Source organism: Micromys minutus (genome assembly GCF_963924665.1).
Source record: "Micromys minutus genome assembly, chromosome: 24".
Classification (NCBI taxonomy): domain Eukaryota; kingdom Metazoa; phylum Chordata; class Mammalia; order Rodentia; family Muridae; genus Micromys; species Micromys minutus.
The window spans coordinates 31,580,103-31,599,648 of NC_137959.1; the positions used below are offsets into that span (position 1 = coordinate 31,580,103).

A 19,546-nucleotide genomic window follows, 5' to 3' on the forward strand; every position below is an offset into this window, starting at 1 on the left:
CGGGCGGCGCAGGAGGAGGAGAGAGGCGGGCAGGCCGGGACGGGGACCGGGACGCAGCGCCGCGCCCCGTGGGTGAATCCCCGCCGCGCCTGGGGGACCTCCCTCCCCGGGCAGCCCGCAGATCGCCAGCCCCGGCCGCCACCATGCGCGCCCCGCCCCTGCCGCCAGGCCCCTCGCTCCTAGCCTGCGCCACCGCTGAGCCCGGGGGGCAGCGGGAGGTGGGGAGAATGCCGCCTGGGGTGGGTAAGTTCGGGGCTCCGCTGCCACTGGAATCTCCCGTTGTCGCGCTGGCCGGCGTGGTGGCCCCCGGACCTCCGAGTGCCTCCTTCCTCCCGAGGTGTACGGAGGCTTTGTGTGCCAGGTGAGTGCAGCCTCCCTCCCCCGCCGCGCGGCTCGCAGCCGGCCTAGAGCTGGAGGCAGGTGCTGTGAGTGAGTCTTGGCTGAACTTCCCATTCTCTTGGGGCATGTGGGGGAAGGGCAGGCTGGATGCACTTGAACTCCTAGACTCCAGGAGGAACCTACCTGGGGTGAGAGTGGCTAGAGTCTGCTGGGCACAGGAGTACGTTCTTCCTCCTATCCCCTCTTGCTTTTCCTTCCCGGCCGCCTCCTCCTCCTCCTGCTTTTGGGTTAGTTCCTACCTTGTTAATACTTGGGGGTACTGGTGCTATTGAGAACTTTGGGTTCTTTCGTCTAAAACACACCCTCTTCAGCCAGGAAGGAGGGAGAGAGAGAGGGAGAGGGAGAGAGAGAAGGAGAGAGGAGAGAGAGAGAGAGAGAGAGAGAGAGAGAGAGAGAGAGAGAGAGAGAGAGAGAGAGAGAGAGAGAGAGAGAGAGTTAGAAGTCGCTGGTCAGTTTGCAGCAATGTGAAGAATGTGCCTGTTTGGGGAGTAATTAAAGAGAGAATCAGTGTGGGTCTGGAGGGGACCTATGGAGATCATCTTGGCCTGGCTGCCCTCTAATTTCGGTTTGTTCTTCTGCCAGAACATGTACAGCATTTATTTTGGGAGGGGGGAGTACGAAGGAAAGGTAAGATTTTTTTTTTTTTAAATCCAGTTAAAGAGGAGAGATATCCAAGTTAGGGTGGCAACAAGAAAATAACAACAGCAAAACCCCAGCCAACCCGAAGTCATTTTGTAGGCTTAGAGGGAAACAAGCTTTCTGGCAAACAGCCCTGTCTGTCCTGTGCATACCTATGTAATGATGATGATGGGGAATGTTGCCCTCAGGGGAAAGCCCACAGCCCACATGGCACACTCAAAGGGAGTTTCAGCAGCCAGCCCGAGTGTGCTAAACTGGTCTAAAGGTGACCGGAGAGCAGGTGAGTCTAGGAGGGCACCCCCCACCCCACCCTTTCTTTGCATTTGTGTTATCGATCAGCCTTTGAAGACTCTCTTGGAGCCACTGACTGGATAACCACAGAGTATAGTCTTCCCATCTGGAAGGCAGGGAAGGCCAGGGCCTGCTTGGGGGAAGGCATCAAGACACAGCTAGGAGACAGTGAGGAAGTTCCACGTCATCTCCACTTCATTTCATGCTTTGAGATCCTTGGAGGCGAGTCACTAAATAAATAGGGGAATAATCTGAAGCTCACCATAGCTGGGGGTAACTGTTCCTTCGATATCAAGCAGCAGGTGCCAGTTTGTAGAGTTGTCCCCTGGAGTCCCCTCATTCCTAAATTCGGGAGGTGTCAAACCTTCATGTTCTTTTAATGGCTGTGGTTTCTGGATAGGTTTCAAGGGAAACCCTAAAAATCACGAGTTCCAGTGGGCTGGGCTGGAGCACTGTGGCCCAGACTGCATTAAATAGGAAAGCATAGGCCTTCAGAGGTAGCCCAACCGAGAGAGGCTGCAGTTGGGAGCCGGGAGCCTGTTTCTTGTTATCACAACATCCACTGGCAGCCTGAGATTCTAAATCCAGACGTGGAAAACAGGGAACAGAGGTGGCCTGGAAACGGATTCTCCATCACAGAAGGATTTTGAAAATGGGGTTGTTGGAGAGGTGTGAATACCTGGATGTTTGCACACCGGTATTTGTGATCACTAGTTTTGGGGGGTTTTTGAAGGCTCCCTTACAGAGAGTGTGCATGCCATGAGGGCCGAGAGCAACCCCCCCCCCTTTCTAAATCACAGTACCGAAGAGACTGTCAGCGTTTGATTTCCAGTATGGTCTTCAGAAGACATGTTAAAGTGGCTCTCAGAACGGGCTGGGGGTCACACTGGGCCTTTTATTTAATTACACACAAGTGTTATTTAACAACATGGGGTCCGTGGCAGAAGCAAGCACTTGTACGGTTTGAAAACAGTCCTTTTGTAATGGCCAGGAATTAAGTGCCTGGAAGACCTTCTGTCCTTATGACGTGGGTCAGGTGTCTTACTCTTCACCTCCTACAGGATGGAGCGCTGGTCCTCCAGATCTGAAAACTCTTGATTGACAAGGAACTGGCTGGCTCTCTGAAAACAACAACTACAAAAAACAAAGAACTGCAACCGCCAATCACCTGAAACCTTAATTTTGGTTTCTTTGCCCAGTTGAATGCTAAGGAAGGGTGGAAAGGGGCCCAAATAGAATGGTACTTCCAGGCAGCCTCTTGTTTGGCTTGTCCTGGCTGTACAGCAAAGTGCTTTCCTGCTGTTTTGGGACTGGATTTAACTGCTATGTAAACTCAGTGCCAACTGGACTTCCCAGTGTCAAGGAGCTAAAATAAGCGAGATTTTGGCCTTTGCCATTAGGACTTAAAGTGGTGGCCCCTACATTTTTGGGTGACCCAAAGGTGGTTGGTTTATTTGAATAAATCTGTGAATTAGAATAAATCAGTGAACTTTAGTTTTGGTCACATGTGGTATTCAGGGAATGTGTCCTTTTTGGTGTGTGTGTGTGTGTGTGTATACATATACATGTGTGTACAAACTGTTGTTTCTTTTAGTGTATCTTTTAGAGACTGGGTCTTCTTGGTTTTGGAAGTGTAAGAGAGCGTTTAAGAATACTTGAGGGCCCAAAGCAAACTCTTACCTAGGAAACTAGTTTAATTGGGGAGTTGCAAAAGTTTCATCTTTAAAAGTAGATATTTAAGCGACTAAACAGTCTTTCTGAAAATGTGGGGGACTGCTGTTTCTAGTTGTCTGCATAGTTCCCCTCAAGAGAGTTCCTAGCTTGATGCCTAACCTAGGGCCCTGAGTCTATCCTGCAAGAAGGCTGTGGGGTGTCTGGTCTGAGGAAGCTCTTATAAGCCCCGCCTCCTGGCTGGCCAGCACAGCCAGATAGTGCACCTGATGTTGTAGCAACCTCAAGGAGTACAGTATGTGCTGTGGTTTATGCTTTCATTTGTGATTAAAATGGTTGCTTGCTGTTAGGCTGCCCTATTTCTGTAATGTTTGGGCCTGTTGGCCTACTCTGGTTCCCAAGGCTGTTGTAATTAACCAGTATGGGGGTGGTGCCATCCAAACACAACAGGAGGGCAGATTCCATTATAGTGAACTTCTTAGGGTTGTCCACATGCCCTGGTGGAGACTTTGGTTGTAATGGTTATTGTTAGATGTCACAGCATAGCTGCGCCTCTCCAGTCCCTTCTCCCTGACTTAGAGAGCTGTAGTCAAGGAACTGGGTGGCTAGTTTGAATGGAATCCAAGCTAGGGCATTCCTTCCTAGGAGCACGGCACAGTAAGGTCTAAAGGGACTGGTTCTGTCCTGAGCACAGTGTCCTGCATCCTGAAGACACTGAAACAGAACCAGACACACAGAAGCTAAGGTTTCCTCATATTGTCCCGAGGGAGAGACTCGGGCAGAAATCTTGGGTCATTGGCCAACTGCTTTCAGAATCCAGATTAAGGAGCAGAACTATCCAATCAACAGCTGTCAGATTTGCTTTCTGTATCATTTAAAGTTGACTGCCAGACTGCTCTCTTTGAACACGTGGAAAATGTTGATCAGATGGTAGAGGACTTTTTTATTTATGATTTTTTTTATATTTTGAGGTGGCAAATCAGTGATATAGGGACAGGAACCAGGGACCCAAGGAAAGCAAGGCCCAGCCCCACTTGGCAGGCAGCTGCATTGTGTTAACGCTTTCAGAGGCAGTGATACAGAGGGATGTGGTCTGTCCATCTGTCAGTCTGTCTATTTGTCTTTTTTTCTTTTTCTCCTCCTGTTTTCCATCCTTTGGGTCAGGCGACAGGGTAGTGAGTACTGAGGATAAGTCACAAACGAAGCAGTGAGTGGAGTGGTTCTAGAAAGTTCTTTGCCCTTGGAAGTTGCCCTGGCTGCTGATTCTTTAAAGATGGTTTTGTTGTTTTTTAAACATTTCCCCCTTTGGATGTTTTCTGCCTTTCCTTCACTCTTAATTCTTTCATTTTTAATTCCTAGAAGTTTTTGCTGTTTGCAGGGATAACGATGCAAATTAAAAAAAAAAAAAAAAAAGACAGTTTTGGGCTGGCAAATTGGCTGTTGCACCTCAAGAATTTTATCATGTTGTTTTAAATCAACTTGGAGTCTCTTAGTGAAGTACCTGGTGCTTTATCTGGCTTTCGGGTGAGCTCTTCTTCCTCTCTACCATTCAGGCTTGTCAACAAGCAAAGTAATATGTGTTTGCATGTGTGTGTGTGTGTGCGCACATGTGTGTTAGCCCATGTATACATGTGTGTATTCTGTACTCTTTCACCTCCAACTCTAGGGCCAGCTCTGAGGCCTCCCAAGAAAGAGAAAGGAGACTCAAGCCAGGCCAGACATTTGCTCATCTTGCTACAGCATGTCCCTTCTGGTTCCCACTAGTTAGGGACTGAATGTGTTGCAAGGCCGCTCCTTATAGAGGTGGTTAAGGGCTGCGTCTCCTTTTCTGGGAGGAAGAGGGTCATACTGGGGTCTTAAAGTGACCTCTGACATAAAGTTCTTGAGTCTAATCTGAATGGGCCTTTTCGGGGCAGGAGTTGGGCATTTCTCGGGAATCTGAAGTCATCGCTAGGAAACCCTTGAGCTGAAGGGAGGAAACCAGCTCAGTTGGGCCTCTTGCAACTGCTGCTATCCATTGTCCTGCAAGGGATTTCAGCCACCAACCTCTGATCTGGGAGAGAGACCCTTGTCTGCATGGTTCTGGAAGCCGGGGCTAGTGTGTATGTGGGGGGAGGCTTTTGAGACTATGTTTGAGTCCAGGGGGATGGCTCTGAGGGTGATCATGATAGGTTCTGACAGATTGGGGGTGGACACTGTCACTGTTGTGAGCCCTGCCACTTGCAGGAGTAGAGCAAAGGGCAGCTTGGCTGGCTTCTTGGTTGTTCCTGACTCTGGCCAGCGGGATTGGAGGCAGATTCTTCGAGAGTATTGACTAAGCTATTGGATAAGCTGCTGCCTGCGTACACTTCAGTCATGGGCTTGCTCTACATTTTACTGTCAAAATTCCAGTTCAAAGGCAGTTGCCTGTCCCTCACTGCAGCCTCTGATCACAGGTGCTGAAGTCAGATTAACCCAGTACAGAGAACACTGAGTGGAGGGTTGTCTTCACTTAATACTTGGTTTCAGCCCTAGATCCCTCCCCGAGACCTGTAGGTGTGCATTCAAAGGTGGGAGTCTCTCTTTTGGTGTCTAAACAGCTCCTTTTCAGGAGCCCACACCACCCTAAGTCTCTCAGAGCTTGTGTCCACAGACATGATCTCACGTGTTCTCCCAACCTCCAGTATCTGAGTGGTCTACTTTAGACAGCTTTTCCCGACAGTTTGTCCAGGGGAAAATAGGCTAAAGGACACACGGACTTCTATTTCTTTAATTATTATTTTTTAATGCTCCTCAGCAACTTTTTTTTTTTTTTTTAAACAGTTTTCCTTAACTGCTCAAGAAACAGTGCAAGCTTCTTCTGCTCTTTGGAGCCCTGCTTCCTAAAACACTCTTTGGCTCAGGGCCTTGGTTCTTAATGTACATTTGGCTGGTTTGGTGAAGTGGATTTTGCTTTCCTTATAACAGCTCCACCATCTCTCTGTGGAATATTTGCATCCTTGTGAAAGTGTCAAGTCAACTTCTGGACACATAAGGAAGAGGCCCTTGTGTGTTGGGGGTGGGGGTCAGTTGTACAGAAGTGGCTTTTCAAAGCCACCACTGTTTGGCTGGCTTCTTAAATGCTGCCACTTGATTGAATCTGATCACAGCCCTACATATCTGACTTCAGGAATGTATGCAATCTTAGCCCGGTCACCACTTTCCCATAAGACAGCTTTCTGCCCACATTGAAAGTATAGTTCCAGATAATCTGGATGTAGTGCATGCTCATTTGGGAGGTCTGAGGCAGGAAGGACCAAGAGTTCAAGGCTAGTCTGAGCTGTGTAGTCAGACCCTAACTCCAAAAAGGTAAATAGGCAGAATGCCAGAGATGGCACCCCACAGGTTGTACCCCACCTACCTGGCTGGCCCTTCCCGTTTTCACTGAGCAAGTGGAAACTGGTTTCAGTTCAACACTTTTTAAACCTACAGGCATCTTTGGGGAAAAGCAGAGAACTTGTAGGTCTTTTAAAGAAAGAACTGTATCGATCAGGGTTCTCTAAAGGAACAGGACGGATAGAATGGATATATGTAGTAAAAGGGAATTTATTAGGCTGGCTTCAAGGATGTGGTCTGCACAGTTCAACAACAGCTGTCTCATGATAGAGACTTGGAGAATTTGGTACTTGCCTTGGTGGTTGTAAGAAGGCACTGAAGGTTGGCAGGACTCCTGGAGAGAGGTCTTTGGTCTGTATTGGAATCCCAAAGAAGGTTTTTAAATTTTTTTATTTGTTTTTGAATATTGGTGAAGGAAGGAATGCCAAAGCAGCAGGATCCACAGGCTTGCCCTGTGAGAGTGACCAAAAGCAAACAAAATTTGAAGCTTTCTTCTTCTAGAAGGTGCCACCCAGATTTAGGGTGAGTCTTCCTGCTTCCAAGAATCTGCTTAAGGAGATTCTTTACGGTAGCTCCCCTCGGCTTTAGTTTTAGTTCATCCCAGATAGAGTAGGCAGATTGACAGCCCGGATCAGCTGTCACAGGTGCCAGTGTTTCTTGTCCTTGCCGGAGAACTGGGTAACAGGAAGTCCTGGTACCAACCCACCCATGGCGGACAGGAAGTCTTTTTTATTGCTGAAGGCACAAAATAATGGCTCAGGAAGACAGACACCTACCTCTCCCTCACCTGTAGCCTCTGCTGCTCCAGATTTCTGGAATGCTGACTTGTGAACAGCACCATTGGTCTCACACTGCAGTGGGGCCATTGACTCTTGGTTCTGCTCTGTGGCCTTTTACCCTGGTTTTGAACCAGTCCCTTATGTTCTCTGAGCATCTCTTAGCTCATTGGTCGGAGGGTGTGGTCCCACGACTGTGGTGAGAATTCAGTACCTCAGAAGACTGGCCCCAGGTACTTAGCATATGGAAGAGATACTACAGAAATGTCAGGTCCTACTCTTTGTGTGGATGTCCTCTGCTGCTTTTCTTTTTACCACGCCCTGTTACAGAGTGACTAAGAGGTCCCGAGTTTTTTTTCTCTCTTTCCTCATTGGCGGAGAATTAAGCCACCTCTTTCAGACATCCTAAAAGTGTTCTGGAGTCTGAGGGTCTGCATTAGAACCAGTGTCCTTCCCCTCCCAACCTCCCCACGTGTCCTCCCTCCCCCCTACCAAGCGTGGCTGGAGGCCCCCTAAGTGAGCAGCCCACTCCATGACCCACCTAGAGAGGCCTTCCTGTGCTGGCTTATATATGCTAATAGGCCTGACTTGTCCTGGCTTGTTTGTAGTGATTTGTAGAGGCATTTATATGCAAATGCTATCAACTTGCTGAGTTAATTATCATGTGCCCTCCCCCAACCCCCTCTCTCACAAGGCCTCCCAGCCTGACTGGCCTGATCTCTGTTTGCCTTCAACTCTTCCTGTCTTTGCCTCCTAGTCAGTCCCCTTCTTGTACCAGCTGGCCTGGTCACAGCGTCTTCGCTGCAGTGTTGCCTGTCACAGGAACCATGTGGTCAAATGTGGCAAACTGGGCGTGTTAGTCATGGCCCAATTCCAGCCTTCTCTGAGAGACAGCCTGTTGCCTACAGAGGAGCTCGGCTCTCACAGTGCTGAGCTTTCCACTCTTTTACCAGCCACCTCAAAAACCAGGCGCTCGCTCGCCGGGCTCTGTCAGGATTTGATGCTCAGTCTTTAGTGAGGATGCTAGCTTTTACAATTGTTTTAATTCCCCATATTTCAACAACTACAGTTTATTAATTCAGAGTCCCGGCTAGAAGCTGTAACAAAAGGATGCTCCCAACTAGCTCCCCCAACCTTGGGAAATAGGAGTGGATCTCAGACCAAGTCTCCTCTGGACATTTAGGCGTGGATCATTTCTGCTTGGGGGCACTTATGGTGAGCATTTGTCTCGGCTATATTTGCATATAAATACCTAAGCATGTGGCACCCTTCACTCAAGTGGCTTCTTTCTGGCCACTTGATGTCAGTAGCTCACTCTCCTGTTTGACATGACCATCCACCTTGTCTCAAGGAATGGCCTAAGGAGGTAGAGCTGCCCCTGGTTGAGGATCACAAAGTAGAGGCTGTCTCTCCAGGGTGAAGTGGCAGGTCCCTGGCCTCTCCTGCTTTGTTTGAAAAGCAGCGTGCTAGCTGAGCAGCCTCTCGGCCTGCCCTTGTCTGATAATCAGACGGTTCCGTGGGCTTCATTTCACAGTAGTCTTTATTAGCATCTGGAAACCAGCAGCCTTCCCTCTCAGGGCATGGGGGTGAACTGGAGTTTGAGGAGGTAACATTCTTGCCTGTGGCTGGTCACTGGGTGGCTAGAGAATACAAGTGTCCCCCCTCCCACCCCCCCAGCGTGTGGACGCATTCGCCAGTGGCCTCTGGAGGAATGTGTCAACAGGACTAAGTTAAAACACACACTTTATACAACCCGTGGTGTCAGGGGCCTGGCTGCGTATCCAGCCTGAGCGGACAGCATGCTGGAATCTGAGCTGACTCTGGGTCTCTCCAGCATATTGTTATTTTCTACAGTTGTGGAGTCAGAGTCTCTTCAGCCGCCTCCCTCCCTCCCTCCCTCCCTCCCTCCCTCCCTCCCTCCCTCCCTCCCTCCCTTCTTTCCCTCGCTTCTTCCTTTTTTTTACTCTCCCCCACCGTCTCTCTTTGTGGTGGGACCAGGACTGCACAGATGCAGGGAACAGTAGCCAGTGAAGCTGGGTGTCTAATCTTTGGGGAACCCACCCGGGGAGGTTCTAGGCGAGCACCCTGGCCAGGCCTGGGAGGAGGACAAACATGCCAAGGGCTAAGCAGTGCTCTTTTGATACCGCACAGACTAATGCTTTGGGCTCATTTTGTGTACAAGGTCCCTTTTGTTAGTTAAGGGGTGAGAGTCCACAGCTGTGCCTGGAAATTGGGGAAGGGGACTTGTTTTGGAAAGTCTAAATGCACTACTAATGGCTGAGATCCGAGCCAGTGATATATGTGCGTTTGACGGGCCTCCAGATAAGGTGAAGAGAATTTTAAAAGTTACTTTAGTGCAACCTCCCAGATAACTGTATGCCTGGGGCCAGTCAGGATTTATGGCCAGCTGGTAGTCATGGCAGTGTGCTGGTCTCACCTTATCTTTTGAGCTCAGGCCCCCTAGCTTAACTGGTAATGTTCTGTTTATCTTTTGTGGGGAGGGGGTACAGATAGGGGCTTTGATCAGGTTTTGTTGTGGAGCTGTTCTTGATTCTGTTGCTGGGGTCCCTGATGATCTGTACTAGGGTGCTGTATTATGGAGTTTCCAGGGACTTGGAGGTGCAGGACTGTCATGGAGTGTCAGGGCCTACCTACCATGTGAGCTCAGGGGAGGGGTGCAGCGGCCTTATGTTGCCCTAGCCCAGTTTCCTTTCATCTCCCAGGTCAGCCGCCTGCTGCCTCTTAGACCTTCTCTCCTGGCAGGCCCGGCTAGCACACCCAGCAAGCTTTCCCAGGCTCCTAAGCTTTTTTGGACAAGAGTTGAGCCAAGGAATCTGATGATGCCCAGAGAGTTCTTCATTCTACACTTAGCCACTCTGGGAAAAAGTTATCATTCTGATATAACCGGAAGAGACTCAGCATCCAGTCTCCAAGCTTTCTCACCCCGACCCCCAGCATTCTCCAGGAGGAACTCACTTAGCTTCTGGAAAAAGTAGGGTTTTATTCAGTTTATTATGTAGATGACTTTGCCTTTTTATTTATGATGATGACTGGCTTGTTTGCTTTTAAGACTTTCTGCTATTATTATTATTATCATCATCATTATTATTATTACTTTGTTTGCTTTTGAGACAGGGTAACTGCTGCTGACCTGGAACTCACTATGTAGACCTGGCTGGTCTTGAACTCACAGGCGTTTATTTCCCTCCACTTGACCCCGGCTGAGGCCTGGGATGGAAGCTTTATGTTGCCATGCCCAGCCTACTTTGCCTTTAATAATCAGCTTGTGACACGTGTCGTGTAAATCTTGTCTTTAAAAAATATTATTTTTTTAAAACTGTGTGAAAAGTCCCTGTGTGATTGTGCATATGTGTGTGTGCAGGTGTCTGCAGAAGTCCCAAGAGCGTGTCCGCTCCCCCCCCCCCCCCCCCGCAGCAGGAGTTGTAGCTGGAGCAGTTGTGAGCCACCCAGCCATGGGTGTTGGGGGCCCGAGATTGGGGAGTAGCATGTACTCTGGACCTCCAAGCTGGCTCCCCGGCCCCTTTGCATTGTTCTGTATTTGTATTTAAGAAGTTACAATGTTAGGGCTTTTAGTTGGCAGAAAGGATAAAATGAAAATTTCCTCTGATCTTTGTAATTAATCTACAGAAATGTCACTGCAGGAAGAACAGGCTTGAGCAGGAAGTTTGTGGATGCCTTTCTAAGGACAGAAGATGGAGTGGACCCCTTTCTCACTCCAGCCGTTCCCCCCCCCCCAACCCCCAGCTCTCCTCCCTCACTTCCCCGACTTTATCGATTCGGTAGACCACTGCCATCTGCTTAAAAAAATTTTTTTTTTCTTCATTTCAAATCCTCAAAGACAAAAGGGACCTGGAAGCTCAGACCTGTCCTTCCACATTCCTGAGTAATTTGGTTTTGATTAACCCAAGGAGAGAAGTTGGTTTCTCCTAGCGACCGACTCTGGGACGGAGGGGATCAAAGCGTCAGGAGGGCCAGTGCCCCTCTTGCAGGGTTCCCCTCCTTCCCCCACCCTCTGCCGGCCCCTATTCTCTCCCCCTCCTCCCCCACCCCTTTAGAGTCCTGAGCCTTAGCAACTTGGAATTTCTGACTCTCCTAGACGTGGAAGTGTCTCAGAGCTTTGGGTGGACCAACCCGGGAGAACCCCATCTTCTTAGCACCCCCCCAACCCCAGAGCTGCAGAGCGCATTCCTGTGCTAATCCTGCTGCCGGATTGCAAATGGCTGTAATTGTGTGTGCCCCAGGATGGGCCTACGTGCAGCTTTTCTTCTTTGAGGAGGTGGCTAAAAAGTTCATTTACATAGAGAAATGAGACTGGCCTTGTGATCCCTTGTGGTAGAATAGGGTCTGCCTAATAGGAAAGGGGCCTTCTCTGTGCTCGCTGTGCCTCCCCCACAGCAGTCCAGGGAGGGAGGGGAGGGGGGGGATGTGTGTATATGTGTAGTATGTGTGGGAGTGTGAGTGTGTGTGTGTGTGTGAGAGAGAGAGAGAGAGAGGATGTATGTGTGTGTGGGAGTGTGTGTGTGTATGTGAGAGAGAGAGAGAGGATGTATGTGTGTGGGAGTGTGTGTGTAGGGGGGGAGAGAGAGAAAGAGAGAGAGAGAGAGAGAGAGAGAGAGAGAGAGAGAGAGAGAGAGAGAGAAAGACAGACAGACAGACAGAGAGAACAAACTTCTCTGTGTCCTACATTTTAGGTTGAAGGCAGTTCAGACAGAACATCCTTCTTTAGATGGTAAGAAATCAGGGTAGAGTCCAAGACTGGCTTCGTTGTGGGCAGCCATCCCACAACTCCCACATAACAGGTTTTAAAGGCAGGGTCTCAAGATGTAGCTTTGGCCTGGAACTCACTATAGAATTACAAGGCTGGCCTTGAACTCCCAGAGAACCATCAAAGTCTGCCTCAGGAGTGCTATCACACACTAGGCAACACCCCAATAGCGGCTTCTTTCTCATCCTTCTAGGACATTTAATTGTATGTGTTTGGGTGTTTTGCTTGCATGAATGTGTGCACTATTTGTGTGCCTAGTCTTTGCAGAGGCTAGAAAAAGGTGCTTGATCCCGTGGACCTGACGTAACAGACCATTGCAAGCTACCATGTTGGTGCTAGGAATTGAACCCAGGTCCTCTGCAAGAGAAGCAAGTGCTCTTAACCACCGAGCCATCCCTCCAGCCACCACATTGCGGTTCTTTGTAGGATAGAGCAGCGAGGACTGCCTGTCAGAACTGCTGTGGGGAGCATGTGTCCCAAGGAGCATGCTTTGTCCAGAGCAGAGTTAGTTGCTTCTCTGTTCACACTGCTGACACCCCCACCCTGTCTTTAGTCAGTGCCCGTGGTAAGAACAATTGCAGGCAGGTGTGACCAATTCTGGCTTCACCTCTTAGCCCATCCAAGGCCCCCTTTTCGAGGTTAGTGGAATGTATGCCCTTGGTAAAGAAGTGGGTGTAGGTTGGGGTTTTAAAGCAGGGAGGTATTTAATTCCTTTAACAGGCTGGTCTCCTGGGTAGGCAGGGAAAAAAAAAGGAAGAAAAGAAAGAGAAGAAAAAACTGAAAGTCTGAGGTAGAAGGGGCCTGGAGCTGGCTTCTGCTGGGGACAGAGCATCGCAGCTGTCTGACCCTGGGGTGAAAAGTTCAAATCTGCATTTAAAAGGAGTGTCATGACCCCCAACCCCTTCCCCTAGTCAAGTTGAAACTGTTCACGTTCTCTAGGATATGATCCAGCTTTGCATTAGGACATCAAATAGATTCAGCTCCCTTGGCCAAGATCTGATGATGCTGTGGGGAGGGGCTTTGGGGAGGGGGGGTCTCTCTGAAATGTAGTGTTTGAATAGCAATCGTCTTTGAGGACCAGAAAGGAGGGGAAATTTCTTCCTAGGTCAGGCCCTAAAGTTCTTAGCAAGTCCTTCTAGGCTTTGTGGGATCCTGGGAGGCAGGGAGGGGTAGCATCTGTGCTCAGAGCCCCCTTTTTATGGAGATGAGGGACATCATAGATGGAGGGCTTGTTCCCCCGTATCCTTTGATGATGTAGAATACACAGTTGGGTGAGGGGCATCTGGGCTTTTTCAGGAAGCACCCATGTTAGAAAGACTGAAGATGGGCCTTGTAAGAAACTGGAGTGGGGTAGGAAGAGAACCTTGGTGGTGCTACTCTGAGAGCCTAAAAAGCTGACTGGCCACTTCTGCACCGAGGGGGCCAGCGCAGTGCCCCATTTGTATACTTGGGCATTAGGTAAATGTAAACAGTTCGACCTCTCCGATTTTACATCCCTAAAGGGGCTGGGTGTGAATACAAATGGGTATTAGGCCCCTGTGGTTTCAATGACTTCCCTCCACCCCCTTCCTGGTGCTAACTAGCAGGTCTTTAACCTGCCCTAGGAGGAGGAAGAGAAAGTCATTTGCAAGCTTGGTGACTCTTGCTAGCCTCCTTTTCCTTTGCTTTGCTGAGTCCCTGGTCTCTCTCTTCCTCACAAGGGGAAGTTGGCTGATTTGCTTTCTTGTTTGGTGGAGGAAGAGAAGTTTGCTAGATCCCAAGATTTTGTCAGGTGCACTTGGAAAGCTGGGAACTGGGTTAAGGTGACCCTTTAGCTCTGCCACATGGTAGCACACACTCTTGTTTTCTTCTTTCGCAGTCTGTTGGGGTTTCTTTGTTTTTTTGTTTTGTTTTTAAGGGACTTGACCTTGGGAGCCTTCAACTCCTGTAATGGTTCTGCAATCCAGAAGGGATATCTGTTTGGTTGTTTAACAGCACATTTGCATCCACTTTAGGAGATCTTAGTACAAAGTCTTGAGGACCATGTCAGAACATACGCTTGCCCAGATACAGCTTCTGGGATGTGTTGCTTCTGTCTGGCATTCTTCTAGAACCCGCCTCCTGCTGAACTCCACAGTCGATCCTCAGATCCTGGAAGGGCCATTCTTCCTTTCTACCACAGGGCCATTTTGACCTATAGAGGAGGAACAGGTCATTCTCCCCCGCCACTTTAAAGGGCTGGGTTCTGGTTCATGTGTTCGAGGCCTGGGCTTTCTGTTCCTTGTGGTGGCTCTGAGTCCAGTCACGCCATCACAGGGGCATTTTAATTAGCATTGCCTTAGTCATTAGTGAGTTATTGTTTTTGTCTGGAAATACTTAAGTACTGTTTATTCGATGTCTCAACGAGATGCAAAACAGCAATTAAGCAGAAATTTGTTGTATGAGGCAGGGACCAAAATGGATCATCACAAGCCAGTTGTGGTTCCTTCAAACCAAGGGAAATCGCTTCCCCTTTGGCCTCCTGGTCACTGGAATGCTCCAGACTCTGTTTTTCCTCCCTGACCCGAACCCCAGAGTTACTGGGCAGAAATAACTTGGGAACCTCTGGTATGGTCAGAGTTTAGGTTTGAAGGGTTAATGTTCGCATTTCTTCCCTTGACTTCTTTTTTTTTTTTAAGTGACTTAGGGGATTTCGAAACTTTTTCAGATGAAGATTGTTTGTGATAACTTTTACATCCCCTTGTGTGATGATTTATAGAACCCGAGTCTTTTCTCCTCATGCTTCCTGAGACCATGTGTCCTTGTGTTAGCCTCACGGAGCCTCTGTGTCACCTAAGCATCATGGCACAACAGGATACACATCTCCTTTACAGTAATTATTTTGTAAAAATAAACTAGCGAAAATGTTAAGAGGATTTCTGGCCGGGGTAGAAATCCAGACAAACCAAATCGAACTAACCCTAAATGGAGCAGGAGGGGTGCTCGTATGACTGCCTACAACTTTGGCCAGTGGCACTAAACCGAGTGGAAGCAATATGCTGCTATGCACTCCCGCACTTTCACCCCCCAGCGTGCGACCAGAGGTTTCTGGGAAATGGAATCCCGAGAACAAGCTGGGGACCCTGCAAGGAAGGGTTAGCTCTGAATGTATTGCATTGCCATCCTATCCTTGGGCGGGATAGATTTCTTCTTCCTCAGTCCTGCACTGGGGACCCTGGTTTTCCACTCTTCTCCGACTCTTCCTGCTTCCTCCTCTTTTTCTCACCCCCTTTTTCTTTTCCTTTCAAACAATATCTTCTGACTTCCAGATTTCTGATAAATTGATAAGAGGCATCGCGTGAGTCAATAGAGCTGTAGACACTTTGCCAATATAACCCCGGCTCTATTGATCTGCCAGTAAATTAAAGTCTTACTTAGAGGCTGCCAATATTTCTAATCTCCTGCCTCACCAATTACATCCTCCTAGCTACCTGGAAGGAGGATGTGAGCCTTTGAACCTTTATGCTGATGTTTTAGGGGGGCTGTGCCCCTTGTCTGGGGTCCTGGGGAGGTGCTTGCCTCCTGTGTCTGTAAGGGAGGGGTGTGTAGAGGAAAAGGAAATCTGTGTATAGATCATTATGGGCTCTGTTCTCATGTCAGAAGGTTTATCAGTCAGGATTGTTGAAGAACAGATTCCATTATGGTGGTCAGGAGCATTTTATGTCCTGAGTTGGTGGCAGCTCTTCCTCATGGGTCAGCCATAGACAGTTAAGGGGAGCTGGCATTAATGGTTACCCTGGACAACCAACCCATAAGGTGGTTGTCTTCGCCTTAAAAACTGCATGAAAAATCTTATGCTCAGATTTTATATGTAGCACGGGGAAAGCAAAGAAGTTTGTGTTCAAAGCTAAGTTGTTAAGAAAACAAAACAACAACAAACCTCCAACAAGCCCCAAGGGTAGATGGAAGAGGACAGGACGGGAAAGTCGTGCTGAGTATGTCAGTGTAGTAGATATGAGCCTCCTCCCTCCTCCTCCTCCTCCCCTGGCTCGCCCCTGAGCGCCCCCCCTCCCACATGCCTTTAGTGGGTTGAATGGTTGCTTTGCATCTGCCTCATTGGAGCAGAAGAATGAAGGCGAGAGAATTATTATTTGTGTGTGTGCCATTGTAGCCTTTGCGGTGGTCCTCCCTCTGCCAGCCCTGTCTCTGTCGTCGTCCCCCCCCCCCCCCGCCCCCGCCGCCGCCCGTCTCAGTGAAGTAACAAGAGCTGCCTGAGATTGTCCACTCAGGGATACTGGGGCTCGGAGAGTTCCCTGCTGGGATTCCCACTTCCGGCAATGGCTGTGTGAGCAAATCGTTTGTCCAATAAGGCCTTTTCAAGTCCTGTTTATGTGGTTGGCTTTGGGAAGAAATCTCCAGATAAATGCTGTGTTCTTTCTAATACACCAGAGCAAAAGGAAACGGGGTTGGGGGAGAAAGAAAGAAAGAAAGAAAATAATTCCTCCTCTCTTGTCCCACGAGTGTGTTTGTGTTTCTGGTGTCACACACACACACACACACACACACACACACACACACACACACAATTTTAATGGAAAATCCAATCTCTGGAGGCCTGTCTCTTCTCAGTTACTCTGAGGAAGTGTCAGGAGGTGCCTGTGGACCCTTTAGACTAGCTTGGATTCTGACTTGGTGTCGAAGAGGAAGGTTCTGTCTAGCCTTTCCCTTTCTCTCTCAGCCTTCTTTCCTCTCCTACCTAGCCTTCAAGTGCAAGATGTTCAAGCTGACTGTGGCTCAAGTAGGAAGCTTGCTCTTGGGGTGTTTCAGTTGGCGTCTGGGTGGTACAAGAGCAGGTAGAAGGTGACGAAAGGCCTCCCCTTTCTATCTGATGCCTTGCAGCACACTGGGGAAAGAGGGAATGTCGGGAAGCGGGGTTGTGGGGGGGGGGTCATTCAAGATGGTGACCTGTGAGGCTAGGAAAGAAGGCCTGCTCCCTGCATTGCTGAGTTTTTCCCATGGCGGGTCCTGAAGAGCCTCTCGCGTGTTGCTTTGGCTTCCTCAGCCTGAGTGAGTGAAGATGGTGTTGGACAAGGAGAAACCCTAGGAGGTTGAGGCTGACTTTCTCCTTTGTTTGGATGGCATTGTATTGGAGGAGGGGTTTAAATCTTGTTCACACCTGTCTGGGGCTGAAGGCTGGCTTTGAGAGCAGTTTGTAACAAGACTTCTGTTGTTGTTGCCCAAAAAGTTTCCAGCTCACAACAGAGGAACTTTATTGTAGCAACTTGTTAATGTTCAATTAGGCAAATTATGAGTGCCCTGGGGCAGTGGAAGGGTACGCTAGCTTTCTCTGGGAGGCCTACTGCCCTTTTCCCAGGGATGGGATGGAACAGGCAAAGCCTTGGCTCCTGGTGTTGGGGTTTGAGGGGTGGGGGGCAGTAGCTGGGATCTTGGCTCAGGCTGAGAGGTAAGGACGAAGGGAGCCACCTGAAGCTTGAGGTGGGTCTTGTGTTTTAACACTTACCCTGTTGGTGGTTGTTGGTGCTCCTCACCCTTGGGTGTGGTGTGGGTTGTGCCTGATGCACTGCTTGCCTGTGGGTTGGGAAGCCATAGGGACAGCTAACCCGGTGTGTGTGGCAGCCATGTGGCCCCAGGCTGTAGAACCCTGGTGTCTTAAGGAATCTGAGTGTGTTCTATGCCTTCTTCTTAGTTGATACTTGAATGACTGATGGGCAGTGTTTGCCACCCCCCACCCCCCGCCCTAGGGTCTTGAGCCCACTGGAAGGCAAAGCCAGGGAGCCCTTTGCTCTGAAAAACAGTTCTGACTGGAAGGTGCTTGTGAATGTTCACAGGGACGAGGTTGGCTGACACTTGGTTTTTGTGCCAAGAAGGAAAATTAAGGGGTGGTGGTGGGTGTGCGGGGCTCAGGGAACTGACTGCAACTTTGCTAGAGAGTCTCAGGGTCCTTGTCCCCTCCTGTCCTTTCCAGGCCCACTGTCAACCTACCTTCGCAGAAGGAAGTGGGTAGTAGATGTTTCCTTGTCCTGTCTCCGGGAACCCTTGGCGCTGGCAAGTCCTGGCAATAAAATATTGCCCCCACGGCAGCCATACTCCATAGTGTTGAGCGATGAAGAGGACAAGGCTCCAGCAGTGTATTAAACACTAGTTGAGCGTAGGAGGGGCACTATATCACAGGAGAGAGATAAGCAAAGTTCTCTGATAGTGGATCAATAAAGGTTAGTGACATCATATCTCAAAGTGAGGGAACCTGCTTTCTGCACAGCCATTTATCAGATCCCAGCCTGGAAGGCCGTTAACCCCTTTCTAGCCAGGTCTCTGCTTTCAGGACACACAGACTTAAGTTCCCTGTTTAGGGGTTGGAGGGGGGGGAGGGTAGGGAGGGTATCACTTCCCACTGGTACTGTGTTTGAAGGGTCTTTGCTTGCTGGTTACACAAATACCTTCTGCAGTTAACATATTAAACCACTGGCTGGGGCATGCATGGAGTGTTTATGGAAAATTTCTTTACTTTGAAATTCATGTAGAAATTCCCATAAAAAGTGTTTCTGCTGGAGTCTTAGCACCATGCCTGCCTGTTAATGGGGCAGCTGTAGTGCTGTTGGGTATGTGAGGTCTGCATTCTTATGTTTGATGTTTGATAATCAAGTATCTTTAAACTTTTCCCTCCAGATTTTAGTTCAAATTTTTTTCAATACAAGTTGATATTGAGCAACCCCCCCATTCTCTTCCAGTCAAGTAGTTTTGATTAGAACAGAACGTTGAAATCACATAAACTTGAGACAGATTGCTGTTTACTCTTATAGTTTACCCTTACAGACTTGGTGTCCAAGATGTCTAAGTCTCCCAGTGACCTAGAATTAACAGACAGCAGCCAGATCGGCCCCAGTTCCTATTTTCTTACTGCCTTTAAATTAAGAATGACTTTTAAATGATGATGATGATGATGATGATGATGGATTTGTGTGTTCATTATAAAGAACACTATCTCCTGTCACATGAGATTCTACAGAGAACCTGTTTGTGCCTGTCAGTATTTCTTGGCACATGGCCGTGCTTGGCCATTTCTATGTCTGGGGTGGCTTTCAAGCTGCAGCATGGCAAAGTTGAGACGCAGAGAGGATTGGTCCCACAAGGCCTAAAATAGGTAGGTACTTGTCTCTTTACAGACTTGCTCTGATGATCTGTCTAGCTCTAACATCAAATCTCCTGATGATTTGCTATGTGACCTTGAGCAAATCACTTTTTGTTTATCCATTTATTCCTTAGTAAACATATTTACTTATTAATTTATGTGTGTATTTATTTGAGGCAGAGTTTCTCATGTAGTCCTGGCTGGCTGGAACTCACTATGTAGACCAAGCTGGCCTCAAACTCACAGAACACACAGAGACCCACCTGCCTCTTTCTCCTTAATGTGTGTGTGTGTGGGGGGGGTAGTATCTCTATAGCCCTTACAGGCCTGAAACTAGCTTTGTAGGCTAGGTTAGCTTCAAGCTCACAGGACTCACAGAGACCCACCTACTTCTGACTCACTAATGTTCTGTATGTATATATGTACGTATATATGTATGTATGTGTGTAAGTATGTATATATTATATATACAGCATGCATGTGTTAGTTTGAATCTCTATGGATTGCAGGTTGATCCTCCTG

General features: G+C 48.7%; 1 protein-coding gene across 1 annotated transcript in view; it reads left to right on the forward strand.

Moving 5' to 3' along the window:
- The first annotated feature begins 224 nt into the window (after window positions 1–224).
- Window positions 225–19,546, forward strand: part of ZFHX3 (zinc finger homeobox 3) — a 234,879-nt gene continuing 215,557 nt past the window's right edge. The window contains exon 1 of the mRNA XM_080937029.1: window positions 225–361. The gene's annotated coding sequence lies outside the window, so the exon portion shown is untranslated. The remainder of the gene's footprint in view (window positions 362–19,546) is intronic.